Raw genomic sequence first — 5,388 nt, 5'->3', positions numbered from 1 at the left:
AATTTAAGGTCTTGATTTTGCTTCTTTAACCTTTGCGTGAAGGGTGGTGGGGGTGTGACTTCTTTTTCTATTGGTGGGGCTTACTTTTTACTGTAGTATTATTTTGTCTTCCATTAGCATATTCACTTGTAGAGCCCTCATTCTCATCCTTCTCCAAAGTTTCATCTTCACCTCAGGATCTTCTTGCACATTCTTGGGGGCTAGAATCATCTATTTTCCTTCCCCCAAACTTATATACTTAGTTAAGTTAGGTGTCACTCCTTAGAGTAATTGCACTACATTTCTCCTTGCTATGATTCTTGTGACTCCAGTTTCACTTGGTAGACTGCCTTGTGGGCGAACATGCAATATTGTAGCAATTTGACACACTTAAGTCTCCAAGGCTCTTTAGAATGAGCTATTGCTTAGCAGCAATGCTCCTTGACTTTGTAATAAACTCTTTGGTTCTTGATAGATATTGAATGGTCTTAAACCAGAGCCTTTGTAGCAGTCATAAAATCTTGGAGCTTTCAAAGAGTTGGTATTTGATGAAGATGTTAAACCCTTGTTTGCATTTTGCCACGACATATTCTGCTAAAATCGAGGGGGTTCAATCACATTTTGTTGTCGCGTGGAACTGTTTGCATTGTTACTTCCTTAATTCCCCCATGGAAAATTTGGATTCTAACACCATCTTGGGTTGCAGGAGTTCTATTAGGGGTTGTTGTTGGTATTCCTATTGAAGTTTCCCACCAAATTGGTAGACTCATGGTTGTCAGGGCATTTACTCACATGATGATTGCCATTAAATAATACACATACAAAACTTGCCACATTTACTTCTTTCACCTTATTAGAACGTTGGAGACTCTTCAACATATTTGTGATTGCTGACGATTGAGCTGAAACAGAATCCTTAGCATCTAACTCAAAAGTACCTTAACCATTTTCCCCTTTCCTAGCCTTAAATAAGGAAATTGATAGTCATTGTTTGCTATCCTATCAAGGATATCAAAGGCTTCTTCGTGTGACTTGTCTAGAAAAGTGCCATTTACTGAAGCATCTAAAATCATTATTGTGGGAGTATTAAAACCATTATAGAACATCACCACTTGTGGCCAATCGTGGAATCCATGGTTAGTGTACTTGGAAAGCAATTCCTTATATCGGTCCCGAGTTAACTTGATGAAAAGATTCTATGTCATTCCTTAATTAAATGCTCATGTTGATATTATTATACCGTAACAAAAAGATTTTACACATGTCATACCAAGATTCCATCGACTCAGAAGAAACTCCACTAAGGCAAACCCTTGCTCGGTCACGCAATGAATAAGGAAATAACTTGAGCTTCAACACATCTTCATGCACTCCTTGTTGTCTAAATGAATCAAAAACTTCCAAGAATGCACGTATGTGTTACATTGCATCTTTGTGAGGCGTACCATCAAATTGTCCAATAGAGTTCAACATGTTGTACATCATCGGTTTAAGCTCGAAGTGGGCTGCTTGAATCTCAGGAGCTACAATACCAGGGTTGAGATTGTCCAAGATGGGCGCTAAGTGATCTCTAATGGCACATGGACGTGCAATAATCCTTTCATTGGGAATTGCTACAACATTAGGATCTTCACGATCCTCAACTTGCTGACCTCCTCGATTTTGAACTCTGTACATGGCTCTTTGATCACGTTGAGCACGTCTTCTTTGACGGAAAAGCTGTTCAATCTCGGGTACCAAAGGTAGTAGAGGTTTCTTAGATCCTCTACGAGTCATGCAACATCATAACCTGAAAAAGTTAAGCAAAAATAACTAGTCCACTACATCAAAACAAGTTTGTAGTGACGTTTTAACGGTGTTTCTTGAACAAACGCCATTAATTTTGTACATGTAACGGCGTTTGTAGAAACAATGCCACAAAATTGTACAATTCGCTACGTTTATAGAAAAGTGTTGCATATTCATGTATTTGTGGTAGTGTTTTTTATTAAAAAAAAGTCACTATAGACAAATATATGCTGTCGTTTTGGGAAAAACACTGGTAAAGACATGTACTTTTGTGGCATTTTTTTTATAAAAATGCCACTAGATTCATACTTTAGTCATATATCCCCAATCTCTCATCCACACTAGTAATGCACGATCCCTAATTTCCAAATACCTAATTTTCCTCACCGGCTACCAGCTTAATAGATTTATATCCAATATTCCTCTTTAGATAACCGTCGGAGTGAAATCGGAGAGAAGATGATAGTGTGCGTTGTTGTCGTTGGTCATTAGGTACGACATCCGATCTTCGCTGTTCTTTCTTTCAAACATCGCAAATCTTGCAATTTTTCATTGTTTCTCATTTTTTTTCATATATCACTAGGCGATGAACAGAACAATCCTCTGTAAATTCAGAGCTTCACCGACGTCAATGATTCTCTGAAACTCCACCACATCGTGCATTGCTCCTTCTATGTCGTCGATGAACAAGGTAATCATTTTACCACTTTAATCTAATGATTCACTACCTCGTATATTTAGGATCTACGTAAATTTAGGGAAAAATTTTACCCTCCGAAGTTCGGAATCTGAGGCCCTTTGTATCTGTTGAGAAATGGATGATAGTATGCTTCTAAGAGAGTGGTTTGACAGAGTTGACATAGGGAAAACCGAAAGCATCACTGCTCCTCAACTCTAGGTTCCTTTTTCAACTCCCCCTTTAAACTTGTTTTTTAATAATAATTAAACATCTTAATTCACTTTGAATGTAAAATAACGATCAAAGCGCTTTCGTCATCGGTAATCTCAACTTTCCTCTTTTTATCGTTCAATAAATGATCAGGTTCTTTTCTTTCTTTTCAATTTCAAAAAAAAATCTCAATTTTAGCTCTTTCTTTTACCCTTTTTGTTGATCAATCTTCTTCTGTTTAAATTTGCAGGATGTATGATTTTGATAGAAATGGCACTATGAGCTTTAAAGGTGAAATTTTCATCATTTCATAAATTTATATTTATTTTCTTTTCCAATTTTTTTTCTATTTGTTGACATTTTTTTTGGTTAAGCGTAGAATTTCTTGCTCTCAACAAGTTCCTCATCAAGATTAGTACTTTCATTATTGGAATTCTATCCTTTTCAATTATGATTCATACTGTTGATATTTTTTCTTTCAATGTGATTGGCAGAATGGAATTCATAATAGGAAATGTTATTCGGTTACTTTGATTATCTGATTTAATGGTTTCTTTCTACAGGTCCAGCAATCCTTCTCTTACTTCAAGAGGTAATTTTTACACTCATACTCGAGTCAAAGTAACATAGATTCTAGGATAAATTCATGTTTAGTAGATATTGCTTTTAGTGATTAAAGGGTTTAACCATTTGATGCTTGAGACGACAATTTGTGGGGGTAACAAATGACAATTAGGCAAACAAGTCCTTACCGATGTACATGTGCGTGTATGGTTATGGGAAACCTACACATTCTAACCTTCAGATGAAGGGTAACCATATGAGTTTTAAAGTAAGTTTAATCGTCTCTTTTTAAAAATTTGTTTTACTAAAATAAATTATTACTATTTAAAACTATATGTACTTCTTTTATGCACTAATAGGACACATTAGACTTCCTAGCTTAACCTGTGTAATATGTTTTAGTTCGATTCTTCCGATCCATAGACTTTTGACTGTTACTTGAAGAACCACCTAATTAAAGTTTAGCTCTTCACTAAGACTTATAGATGTCTATAGCACGAAGGAATTTCATGCTTTACCATATATATGCTTGGCTTTACCATTTCAGGTTCAAATGAATATATCGTGTGATTGTTGACATCAGTTATGTGAGTTCCTTTGGCGTTGCTTGTGGAGTATGATGCAAGTGTAATTAAGGGCAAGTAGGTCACAATTTGTTTTTTATGTTAGAGTTTGAAACTTATTTCTATACTATATACAATTGAATTCTATTTTATTATTTCTTAACTTATATTTTAGTTTTAAATCATTTATGATTTAAATAGTTTTACAAAAATTTGTTTTTGAATCTTCAGTGTGGGTCACTCAGGTGGTCCTAATATAACACCTTGGATCAGATTCGGTCACCCAAATCAGTCTGATGGTGTTACATCTAGTGGTATCAGAGTTTAGGTTGAGCCGAGTCTTTCTAGGTAGATCGACCAATCGTTTGTCGTATGATGTCTGGTTAGTACATGCCCCTAGATTATAATCATACTCTTCTAAGCTGAGACTCTAATGTCAGATCCTTATTCTATAATAAGTATATCTTAGTATTTTTGTTCGTTAGGAATCAATCTTTACAGGAAATGAATGTCGTTAACATTGGTTTCGTATTTGAAAAACGCCTCACGAGTAATGTGCAAGTCACTTGAATCTAGGTTATGTTATCCCATACGCTCTGTGATTATAGGTTCGTACTCAAGCGTAATAAATACAACTTTGAAGTTGTAGTTTTGGACACAATGCAGTGATTTAAAATATCGTAGCCAGTCTTTAAAGGATTTAAGTGGTGCTGGAGCATAATCAAAGAATAGTTCTGAATGATGTATTCTTGAATTTTACCTGTGGTCGTTTAAGTTCCAAGGATATCATAATTGTTGTGAATCGACGAGAATCATAAGGGTTGCCAACCACTAAAAGAGTTTCGGACTGGCGTATCATATTCGAATTCAATTAAAGTACCCAAATTGGTTGATGCCTATGAAATGAAGGATTTGTTTCTGGTTGTGAATAAAAGTTCGATTGTGTGAGATGTTGAAGTATGATGGATTCTAACAGGATTTCAAGTTGAACCCGATTTAATCCCAGAATTAATAAAGAACGATTACAATATTAAGAAATACTACCAAACTGGATTCGTAAACCAAATTACTTTTCCTAAGTTTAAACAAGTTGATTTTCCCTAATTTCTACTTCGATGAGTCGAACTGGAAAATTTGTGGAATCATTCTTATTCCAATTTTTAAGTTTGAATACTGATAAGTGTTGAGCTTCATACCTTAGTGATTTGATTGATATATGATTATCAGCAAAAAAGATTGTACCATCAATATCATGTTGCATATGCAAGATATTATGAAGAAATAATTTATCTGGTAATAATGATTATACTAGCAAATGTTTTGGTGAATGTTAGTTTTGAGGTTTTGTTTTGACAAATTCGAACTCAATAAACTATTTTTCAACATTTTATCTTTGGATTCGATATGATTTTCATATTTAAGTCCCATTTCTGATGTAATTTGTTTTGCTATGTATCTGAAATATTATGGGACATTGAATTCAAGTTCGAGAGCGATCGAATGAAGGTTAAATGGTTAACCGAATCGAGGTAATACTTTACTATCCTATCATGTTTTATGTTACATGTTGATATTTGGTAAATGCATTGATGATTTTTTTTTTTA

The 5,388-nt window shown here is 34.7% G+C and overlaps 1 long non-coding RNA gene across 1 annotated transcript; it reads left to right on the top strand.

Annotated features, from left to right (window-relative positions):
* Nucleotides 1-2,097: 2,097 nt before the first annotated feature.
* LOC120127149 lies at nucleotides 2,098-3,886 on the top strand. The gene is made up of 5 exons (XR_005516513.1): nucleotides 2,098-2,259; nucleotides 2,351-2,458; nucleotides 2,907-2,947; nucleotides 3,220-3,248; nucleotides 3,768-3,886. It is a non-coding gene; the product is annotated as an uncharacterized LOC120127149 (long non-coding RNA).
* Nucleotides 3,887-5,388: the final 1,502 nt, after the last annotated feature.

This window comes from Hibiscus syriacus, unplaced genomic scaffold, assembly GCF_006381635.1.
Source record: "Hibiscus syriacus cultivar Baekdansim isolate YM2019G1 unplaced genomic scaffold, ASM638163v2 tig00001478_pilon, whole genome shotgun sequence".
NCBI lineage: Eukaryota > Viridiplantae > Streptophyta > Magnoliopsida > Malvales > Malvaceae > Hibiscus > Hibiscus syriacus.
Note: the sequence above shows the minus strand (reverse complement) of the source record. Positions and strands in the feature narration are given on the sequence as shown.